The sequence below is a fragment of the Thamnophis sirtalis genome, unplaced genomic scaffold, assembly GCF_051295495.1.
Source record: "Thamnophis sirtalis isolate CommonGarterSnake01/CBP01778 unplaced genomic scaffold, rThaSir2_p1.2 scaffold_3, whole genome shotgun sequence".
Lineage (NCBI taxonomy): Eukaryota > Metazoa > Chordata > Lepidosauria > Squamata > Natricidae > Thamnophis > Thamnophis sirtalis.
The window spans coordinates 10,985,379-10,997,418 of record NW_028261383.1 but is presented as its reverse complement, the minus strand read 5'-3'; positions in this window follow the sequence as shown (position 1 = coordinate 10,997,418).

The following is a 12,040-nucleotide window of genomic DNA, read 5'->3' as shown; positions in this document are numbered from 1 at the left end:
CATGTAGTAGTAGTAGTAGCAGTAGACTTATATACCGCTTCATAGGCCTTTCAGGCCTCTCTAAGCGGTTTACAGAGAGTCAGCATATTGCCCCCAACAATCTGGGTCCTCATTTTACCCACCTCGGAAGGATGGAAGGCTGAGTCAACCCTGAGCCGGTGAGATTTGAACCGCTGACCTGCTGATCTAGCAGTAGCCTGCAGTGCTGCATTTAACCACTGCGCCACCTTGGCTCATATGATTATCATGTATGATAATTCAGGCATTTGTTTTTGAACAGAACTTTTTTTATTTTTCTTTAAAAAAAACACAAATATGTCATCATTTGTCAATCATTAAAACATTGAAGTACAATTTTTTTTGTTGTGTATACCCCTCCCTCCCTCCACCCCCCCACCCCCCTCCTCCTTCCCCCCCCCGACTTCCCAGAACCCGTACACGGTATGGATTTTTAACTAACACAGTCTAAAATCTATTGAGAAAAAAGAAATAAAGAAATTAATGACATTCTAGATTGACCTTAGCTTCTTCTTACTGAACTGACTTTTAACAGTTTAAATCATTTCTGATCTTAAGCATAGGCTAACTGGAATTTCTTAGTCCCGTATTTATTTTGTATATAGTCAATCCATTTTTTCCAGTCTCGTTTATATCTCTCATTTGAATTATCTTTGAGATATGCCGATATTTTAGCCATTTCAGCTAAGTTTGTTACTTTCAATGTCCATTCTTGGATTGTAGGCAAGTCTTCCTTCTTCCAATATTGCGCCACCAACAGTCTTGCTGCAGTTATCAGGTGCAGAATCAAATTGGTCTCTACCACTGTAAAGTCAGTACATATACCTAGTAAAAATAACTGAGGACTAAACTTTATCCTTCTTTTAAAAACATTTTGCATGACCCACCATATTTTTATCCAAAATGCCTTAACCTTTTGGCAGGTCCACCATATATGATAGTATGTAGCATCGAGAGAACCACACCTCCAACATTTAGGCTGTACATTCGGATACATAGAAGCCAACTTTTTAGGATCTAAATGCCATCTATAGAACATCTTGTAAAAATTTTCTCTCAGATTTTGAGCTTGTGTAAATTTCACATTTCTTACCCAGATTCTTTCCCATGTATCCAACATTATTGGTTCCTCAATATTTTGAGCCCATTTTATCATACAATCTTTAACTAATTCTGTTTCCGAATCCATCTGTATTAATACATTATATATCCTCTTTATATGCATTAAGCTTTGATCTCTTATTTGTTTAAACAGATTATCCTCAACATGAATAAAACCAATTTTTTGATCTATTTTCCACCTAGCCTGTAATTGCCCATACTGGAACCATGTTTGAACTACCTTCTCCTCTTTTAATACCTCTAAAGATTTTAATTGTAATACCCCCCTTTCCGAGGTAAGAAGCTGTCTGTAGGTAATTCTGTCATGTTTTTGTGCTGTATTCATATTTTCAATTGCGTGTCTAGGAATTGCCCACATGGGTATCTTGTCATTTAATTTATATTGATATTTCTTCCAGACCCGCAATAAAGCATTTCTTAAAATATGACTTTTAAAGTTCTTATCCAATTTTTTGTTGAATAACAGGTAAGCATGCCAACCAAATACCAGATCGTGTCCCTCAATGTTCAATATTCTATCATTGGTTAAGTGAATCCAATCACTAATTACAGATAATGCCACTGCATCATAATATAGTTTTAAATTAGGTAGTTTCAATCCTCCTCTCTCACGTACATCTTGCATTATTTTCATCTTTACCCTCGGCTTCTTTCCTGCCCACACAAATTTGTTGATACCCTTCTGCCATTCTAAAAGGTTCGCATCTTTTTTAAGTATAGGTAACATTTGGAAGAGAAATAAAAATTTTGGTAAAATGTTCATTTTCACTGCCGCTATCCTACCCAGCAAAGATAAGTGCAATTTCTCCCATTTTTTCATCTCTGTCTGTATGCTATGCCAAAGTGGTTCATAATTATGCTTATATAATTTCCCATTTGAAGTTAAAATGTTAACTCCAAGATATTTGACTTTTTTAACTACCTCACATCCTAGCATCACTCCTAATTCTTCCTTTTGTTTAATATTCATATTTATAGCTAATATTTTGGTTTTTCCTAAGTTTATTTTAAAGCCCGACACTTGACCATATTGATTAATCATATTCATTAAAACCATACTGGATTCCTGCGGTTGTTCCAATATTATGACCAAATCATCCGCAAAAGCGCGGACTCTATATTCTTGCTGCCTAATCTTGATCCCTTTTAAACCATCCAAGCCCCGTATTTTATTCAACAATACTTCCAAAGTTATAATAAACAATAATGGGGACAAAGGACAGCCCTGTCTTGTACCTTTTCCAATTTGAAAAGAGTCTGTTAGACTTCCATTGACTATGATTTGTGCTGTTTGCTGTTGGTATATTGCTTTAATTGACTGTAAAAAATTATCTCCTATCTGCATTTTTTGCAGTATCTTCAACAGAAATTGCCAGTTAACTCGATCAAAGGCCTTCTCAGCATCCAAAAATATAAACGCAGCAGGGATCTGGTTGTTCTTTCCCAAATATTCTAATGCATTAATAATTAATCTAACATTACTTTTCATCTGTCTCTCTTGTATAAAACCTGTTTGGTCCGTATGTATCAATTGTTGAGTGACCAACATTAGCCTATTTACTAATATTTTAGTAAAAATTTTATAATCTACATTCAGTAATGAAATAGGTCTATAATTTTTGGGTTGAGTAGTATCTTGATCTTCTTTGGGTATCAAAGATATAAACGCTGTCTTCCAAGATGGAGGGACTTTACCTTCCGTTTGAATCATATTAAATAATTCTCTAAGAGGTTCTACCATTTCTAACTGTAAGTTTTTATAGTAAACCGCTGTCAAGCCATCTGTACCTGGTGCTTTCCCTGACTTTAATTGCTTAATTACCTGCAGGATTTCCCCCGAGGTTATTGGTTGATTCAATTTTTGCCTGTGTTCTTCTCTAACTGAAGGTATTTTCTCTTTATCTAAATATTTGTCTATGTCTAAACCATTAATTTTATCCCCTTTATACAGTTCTGTAAAAAATTCCCAGAAAGCCTTTTGAATCTCTTCCTGTTGAAACACCTCCTTCCCTCTGTAAATCAGTTTAGATATATTTCGAGTTTTCCTTTTTTTCCTAATCTGATAAGCTAACCATCTGCCAGGTTTGTTTGCATTACAAAAAGTATTGTGTTTTGCATATAATAGATTAGTAGCCACCTGGTCAGAGATCAACATGTCAAATTGAGATTTTAATATGTTAATAGCTTCCTTAACCTTTGTATCGTCTGGGTTCATTGTTAACTCCAGCTCTTTTCTCTTAATTTCCTCTTCCAGTTCTGTTCGTTTTAACCCTTGCTTATTTCTATGTGTTTTATTTATATTCATCAAAACTCCTCTCATATATGCTTTGCTTGCGTCCCATACAAATTCCATAGATGTACCCTTATTCATATTCAAAACAAAATATTCAGATAGTAATTTTTTACAATCATTAATATACTTTTCATATCTAAATAAGTTTTCATTCAATCTCCAAGACCTTCTTGCCTGCACTACCCTTCCCAACTCCATCCAAACTGGGTTATGGTCCGAAAGGATCCTAGCTGCAATCTTTGTTTTCTTGACCCTAGAAAGCAAATCATTAGTGGTTAGAATAAAATCAATCCTTGAAAGGGATTGATGCCTGTCCGAGAAGAAAGTGAAGTCACATTCCTCTGCATTTCTTTCTCGCCAAATATCTCTCAATTCAAAATCATCCATAATGTCAAAGAAAGATTTGGGTAACTTTGCTCGCATCTTGGTATTTAGGCGGGAAATCTTCTTATCTCTCTTAGTGTCTATCACTCCATTCCAGTCACCCAATAGTATACAGGAACTATAGTCCCACTGTACTAGTTTAGCATGAAGATTTCTATAGAATCTATCTTGCTGTTGATTGGGAGCATAAATTCCCAAAAGTAATGTCTTTTTCCCTTCTAAGATTAAGTCTAAAGCAATATATCTTCCGAAGGGATCTGCTTCTATTAATTCAGCTTTCATATCTTTTCTTAAGTATACAACTATACCATTCTTCTTTTCCATAGCAGAAGCTGCAAAATGTTGACCAAGTTTTGAGTTGATCAAATATTTTTGATCAGTTGACTTGATATGAGTTTCTTGCAAACAAATTACATCGTTCTTAAACTGTTTGAGATAATGAAATATTTTCTTCCTCTTCTGTGGAGAGTTCAGTCCGTTGACATTCCATGTTAAAATCTTAGTTGTCATCTTTGGTTGGTTGAAGCATTTTTAGAGCTTCCTGCACGGCCTGTTTAACCTTAGGTCTAGCTCCTCCCATTGCTTCCAGATTTGTTGTTGTAGATCCTTGATCGATGGCCGATGATTGTTGACGCTGTTGCTTTTTAGCTTGTTTCTCCATACGTCTAGTAGTCATGCGGCTAGGTCTTGGTTCCATAGCACCTTGCACTTCTAGAGAAGAGAGATGCTCCATCTTGTCTGGTGGTTGTGTAGTTTGCTGTCTATCCTGTCCTTCTTGTGGTCTTTCTCTAGGTCCAGATGGTGCAGGGTGTCCGGCCTTCAGTATATTATAATAAAAATCTCGGGCTTTCCATACAGAGTTGAGGTGGTACCTTTGCTTATCAAATGTAAATATGATGCCAAATGGTGCATCCCATCTATACTGTATCTGACGATTTCTGAGTTCTTCGACCAAAAAAGCGTAGTCTCTCCTGGCTCTTAACATTTGAGGTGGTATCTCTTTCAAAACAGCCAGGTCTTGACCGCCAATTTGAAGCTTAGTGTTATAAGATGCTTGCAGTACCATATTTCTAAACTCTCTTGTAGTAAAATATATAACGATGTCTCGAGGAAGCTGCTTCTGCTTTGCCAGCCAGGAGTTAACGCGGTAAGCTTTGTCAATTTGCCAGACTTGATTGGTCCCTGGTCTTCCCATCAGGCGGTCAAAAGCTTCCGATAGGATCTGTTTCAGGTTCTCCTGTTTCTCCTCACGCAGCCCCCTTACTCTTAATGCGAACTCCATTTGTCGGTACTGTATCATAATAATTTCTTTTTCAGCATTTTCCACTTTTTGTTCCACCACCTCTGTTTTCAATGTCAAATTAGCATTGGCATCATTAAGAACCTCTAGAGTATCTTCCACTCCAGAAATATGTTCTGTTAATACAGTTACAAGACTCAGCATGTCGTCTCTAATTTTATCAACCTTAGCATCAAATTTCTCATACAACTCCTGTTTAAGTCCTTTTATTTCACTTTTAATTTCTTCTTTCATTTCTTTTATTTCCTCTTTTCTCTCCTGCTTTACCACCTCTCTATTATCTCTAAACTTATCTTCCATTTTAATTGTATGTGCATTAAGAGCCTCGCTTAGATTACTCAGGAAAAATTCTTTCGTTAACACATCCCCAGCAGGGGGTGTAGAAAGCGGAGGCTGCAGCTTTGTGCCAGGCACTGAGGATGTGCCCCTGGAAGTAGAGGGTGACGACTTCAAGTTAATATTTGGTTTTGAGGCCATTTCAAAATTTATCTGCCTGCAGTTAATAAAACTCTATTGCCAGAATATGCAGCTTTAAGTAAAGAGGCTTTTATTTTGAAGTTTAAGGCTTGGCAAAACTTTCAGTGAGTAAACATTGTAACAAGACCATTCAGCAGATTCATCACCATTTAACTTCCAAATAAGCAAGGTTAATGAAGGAGTAAAATTCTTCTATTGTGAAACCAAAACAAATGATAAGCAATCTCTTTTGTTTTGAATTCTTGTGAGGATTAGTAAGAAGTGTTCGTTATTACCGGAGAAACCAGCCTGCTCGGCGCCATTTTAGAAGCCTCTGAGTAAATAATTTTTCGGAGGAGAAAAAGAAAAGAAGCTAAAATGTTGATAAACAATTATTGTCCACGCAGTAAACGGATTCAGCTCGTGATAAGAATAAATCAAACAAAACTTTGAGCAGAGTGGGAGAGACCTACTTTGTCCTGCACAAGGCAGTTTGAAGTTCCCAGCACGGACAGCCGTTCTGCCTTGGGCTAGCCCCCCTTTCCTTGCAAGCACAAAAGCTGCAAAAATCAAAGAGCATTTGCCAGCAAAACAGTTTCTTCTTTCCTTCTTGCCTGAAGGATAAGAAAACCTGATAAGACGTCAGATGGAAGATCCTCTAAACAGGTACGTAGCCAGGAATTCAGAGGCAGCTGATTTTTTGCTGCCCCCACCAGTAGGCTCCTCCCAGGAAGCCGATAATTCAGGCATTTGAAGGAGATGGTTCAATTTTTGGACTTATTTTTTCAGGGAAGTGGGTAATACACATCTTTTATCATCTGACTTTCAGCAATTTGGTGTCAGGTGACTATCAGATTAATATGTATGTTGGGCTGTAGTGAAGAATTTTGAAACAATATGAAATGAGTTGTAAGAGTCGAATCTTTCCATAGTAATGTTTCAACTGGTTGGGACAACCTGACAATGTTGATTCAATAACTTCTTCACCTTCTTCCTATCTAGGACTCAACTTGATGCATCTGTTTCCTGTCTAAGGGGGTCTAGTTTATTATTTTAATCCTCAAGAAGCAAAAAGTAATAATCTTTAAAGTCTTTTTAGTTCCTTTAAAAGTGGGCTCTCAGTAGCCAGGCCTACTATGGGGTCATGTCAGCAAAGACTATTTGTATCATCTGGAAAGGATATCTCGCTCTAGAAGATGTTGGATAACCATTTGTCTGAAGTGGTGTAGGGTTTCCTGCCTAAGCAGGTTAGGAACTTCAAGGTCCTTCCAACTCTGTTATTCTATTCTAATTCCAGCCATGTGAAGTTTTTTGCTTTCCTCAGGCTAACAAAATGATGTACAGAGTTAATTTTTCAGCTTTTTCAGCAAAAAGAAAAAACTAAACAAAAGAAACCTTTGTCCCTTTTCATGAGCTTTCATTTTAACTCCCCCAAATCTCAGTACTTTCTTGGGTATTTTCAGATAAAGACTTAGCAATAGTACTTAGACATATATACCGCTTCATAGTGCTTTTACAGTCCTCTCTAAGTGGTTTACTCTTGCCCCCAACAATCTGGGTCTTCATTTTACCCACCATGAAAGGATGGAAGGCTGAGTCAAACTTGAGCCTGATGACATTCAAACTGCTGAACTGCAGCTAGAAGTCAACTGAAGTAGCCTGCAGTACTGCATTCCACCCACTGCGCCACCTTGGCTCTGTTACAGCCCAAGCTCTGCAATGCAATTAACCTTACTTTGGGTTGGCAGCCACCTTACAACATGCCCTGTTTTATTTGGGTAGCAACTCTCTTTATGCTGGAAAAAGTTTGAAATTCATTTAAATAAGGAACTTTATTCTTCCAATTCCAGGACCACTTAATTTTTGGAGACTACATTTATCTAATAAAAAGCTAACTTGATGGGGTTTAATGATCAATATAGTCAAGATACACCTTTAAATATTCAAGAAGTGAAAAAAGCAATAAAACAAATTAAATGATGATATACATTTGACCCAGATAGACTGATAACTCAATATTAAAAGGACTTTGAAGAAGGATAGTTAGAAGCATTGACAAATATGATGAATAAAATTAAAGCAACAGAGGCAGTATAACCAACATGGGTGATGCATATAGTACATAACTATGATTCATAAATAAGAGAATTATTCAAATAAACCACAATAATAGACTTTCTTGATGATTGTAGACTACAAGATTTTCACAATGTTAGTGTCAGGCCTGCAGTTATATTCCTTTTAGAATCTTTGGACTGCCACACTTTCTCTCTCTTTCTTTCCATGCTGTTTCATTAGTTTTTGAGTTTTTGAGTTTTATTGAACACTTATAGGCCGCCCTTTTCCCTGAGGGGACTCAGGGCGGCTTACAATAATGAGGGAGGGGAGTGCAGTATTAGTATGCAATTGGGAGGGGGGAATAGTAAGGAGTAGAATTGTGGAATGTGTTGTTGTCATTCCTTTCTAGAAATCAAGGTCATTCTTTGTCTCTGCACCTCTGTATCTGACCGGAACTAGATGGGTGGAAATGCATGCGTGGCAGAGGAAGATTGGACCATGTGATGGATTTATGGCTGTGGGGACAAGATCATGAACTTTCAACTGGGTGGGAATCTGAGGAAGCTTTCAGATTCGGGATTCCACAGTTGTGCCAACATGTCTGTCTTATTAAATTGGAACTTTAAGGATAGCTCTGCCTTGGACTCTGATTTAATTTTGCATGATATTTGGAACGCTGACAGTTAGATGATCCATGGAATAAATTGTTTCAGATAGTATACATTCTGTATTGAATGAAGTGGTTTATCCCCAAAAGAAGGACAAGAGGAGGAGGAGGAGGAGGAGGAGGAGGAGGAGGAGGAGGAGAACGAGGAGGAGGAGAACGAGGAGGAGAACGAGGAGGAGAACGAGGAGGATGAGAACGAGGAGGACGAGGAGCAGGAAGAGGAGGAGATTATTGTTTTGGGATGAGAAAATTTTTGACAGTTTCTAATGGCAGTTCATGCTGGCAATAGATAAATAGATAAATAATAGATAAATAATAGATGGATGGATGGATGGATGGATGGATGGATGGATAGATGATAGATAGATAGATAGATAGATAGATAGATAGATAGATAGATAGATAGATAGATAGATAGATAGATAAAATGAACCCTGGTTGAGAGAGAGGGGGGGAGAGAGAGAGACTCCCAGTACAGTTTTATAAATGCATAAACAAAGGAAAGAAGGGCAAATATATTTATTAAACATGGTGGTTTTATTATAATGCACAACAAACAAAAAGAAGTTTCTTCTGGTATGTGCACATTGTTAGGAATATTAAGGTAACAAATACTATTTTTAAAATAATTAACTGACATTTTATGGAAAGATTTATAATTTAATTTCTGTTATTTTGACAACAAATTTTCTTTTATATTCAGATCAGGTCTTAAGAAAATAATGTAACATTTTGGAACAAAAATGAAGCCCAAGAGACCAGCACTGGAGGCCAAGATGGAGAAGATCTGCACTGCAACCATGTACTTCCCCTTTGTGCTCAAATAAGTAGAAACAAAGGATATCCAGCCACTGCAGAAGACCAGCATGCTGAAGGTGATGAGCTTGGCTTCATTGAAGGCCCCACGGAGATTCCTGGCCAGGAAAGCCACCGTGAAGCAGATGAAAGCCAGGAAACCCATGTAGCCAAGGGCAAGGTAAAACATGGCAACAGAGCCTTGATTACATTGAAGGATGATCTCTGATGATTGTGAATACATGTCTGACTCAGGGAATCGGGGAGAAGTGCCCAACCAGATGCTGCAGAGAACAACTTGGACACCAGAACAAGAAAGGATGAGAGAATTGGCCAAGGTCCTCCCTAGCCATCTCTGTATATTATTCCCTGGTTTTGTAGCAAAGAACGCTAATACCACAGTGATTGTTTTGGCCAAGACTGTAGAAATGGCAACTGAGAAGATGTTGTGGAAGGCTGTTTGTTGGAGAAAGCATGTGGCTCTCCTTGGCTGGCCGATGAATAGAAAAGAGGTCAAGAAAGAAAGCAGGAGGGAGATGAGGAGGATGTAGGAAAGTTCTCGATTGTTGGCTTTCACTATGGAAGTTTCTCAGAATTTAATGAACATTCCCAAGACAAAACCTGTTACTAAAGAGAGGAGCAAGGCAAATGAAGCTAGAATGATTCCCAAATTTTCTTGATATGATAGGAAAGTCTTAGGTATGCAGTCATCTTGATTGATATTTGGATACTGAGCTGTTGGACATTTGGTGCATTTTTCAGCATCTGAAAAGAGCAAGATTAATATCTCATAACCTAGGTTCTTCCATCATATGCATAGTTGGAGTGAAACTGATAGTGGTGTGCATGAATGTGCCTGGAGGATCTAAGATGTATTATGTAGTAGGAAATTTAAGTAGTGTTAAGCAAAATGACAAGTTCAAAAGACAAATGAGATTCTCTGCCACACATTCCCAGGATGAGATGGGGCTGCCTTTAATGGAACCTCAACCAAACTTCTCAGACAACCTACAGAGCCAGTTATGACCCCTGAACAGCCCCATGGGAATCTGACAACAGCTAATAGAATGCATTCACTCTCAACTCCACGTGGTCCTGTTCATCAATAAATGGACCCTCTTTCCAATCAGCCTCCAGCCTCCATTTTGTCTCCTGTGCCTTCCTCCCGGCTTGGAACGGAACCAAATGGATATTTCTTCTAACAGTGACTTCCTTCTTTTCCTCACTATTTCTCTGCAATATTATTTGGTCCTTGGATTTGCATGACAGGCAGATCTTAACCTGGGAATGTTACCTGTTTACAAACACGTTTTTACACACTCTCTCGCTCAAAGGGAGTTTGTTTTTGATTGCCCTCCCTGCCAGTAGTAGCTAAGGCAACTTCTTTCACTGAGACAGCAGGGTAAAAGTGGGGTTTGAACCAGTGGTGGGAATCAAAAAAATGTATTACCGGTTCTGTGAGTGTGGCTTGTTGGGCATGGCATGGCTTGGTGGGCATGACTTGGTGGGCATGCCAGAGGAAGGATACTGTAAAATCTCCATTCCCTCCCCACTACAGGGGAACATTACTACAAAATCCCATTTCCTCCCAATCAGCTTGGACTTGGCCGGCAGAGAATAGATGGGGGTGTGGCCAGTTAGAGATTATGTTTACTGGTTCTCCGAACTACTCAAAATTTCCGCTACCTGTTCTCCACAAGTGGTCAGAACCTGCTGAATACCACCTCTGGTTGGAACCAATCCTCGGCCAATTTCTGCTCAGCACAGAAGGGTCACTATTACTCTTCCAATTCCCCTTCTCAGACACTTCCAGTCTTTCTCAGTTGAATTCTCTACATGAAAACTGAGAACAGAATGAAAAAAGGGCCACACACATTAAAGAAAACTCCCTAACCAAAATAAAACTTTAGACACAGATTGTTGCTTTAAGTACACTCCTAAATGGTGCCCTTTTTTGGCAGCAGGAAAGAACATGGGATCAAACTCATCATAGCATGTCGGATCCCTGCCATCATCCTTGGTCACAGATCAAAAATTGTGAATCCTATTTCTGACACCAGTTTCTGTGGAATCAAAACACTGAAACTGAAGCCAACCATCAAGGCTTACTACAGTGTTTATTACACAGGATATAGTGGGAGTGGATCTCACCCCAAAAAATAGAAACTCCCTCAAACAAAGGGATACAGTCACATCATCCACTCACATCCCCCTTGTATGCTATGGGATTTTAATAAGTTTTTTTTTTTAATATTGTGAATGTTAAAGTTGTAAGCTGCCCAGTGGAATCTATAGGTGAATGTGGCATCCTCATACATTTATTTAGTAAGAATTTATAAATATTTATAAATTGCAGAAAAGAGGGCAAAATGATGCAAAACAGGAGGAGAGAATGAGCTATGTGTACGTAAATAATAACATAAGAAATCTCAATTTACTTCTTGTCCTTCTGTTATCTGCAAAGAAAAATGGTATTAGTTATAAGACACATTTTCATCTTCAGACTCAAGAATTGCTGTGGGAATGTTGTGATAAAACTTCCCATAGGTCAATAGGAGCTGTAAAGCTACATTCCTTATGTCGCCATTTCCTTACTGGAAAGACTCATTCATCTGGAAACTGCTTTTACTGACATTATCAAGACTATAAATAAGACTTGATATTTTGTCATTGGTTTGCTTATGAATACAGAAGAATAGGAACAGGAGTACCTTTAGGAATAGAAGGGATATCTACTCCACCTGTACATCTTCCTCTCCACCCCTTCACTCCTTTATCAATTTTAAAACAATTTTAGTGATAATATTTATTCTTTGAATGATTTAAAGTTTCACTTGTTTTTATTGATTGTAAGCTTCACAGAGTCAACTTTAGGCAAGACGGGAATCATATAAGTTCAATACATAAATATTAAATGATCTAAACCTGTTAATTGAGACTATAAAAT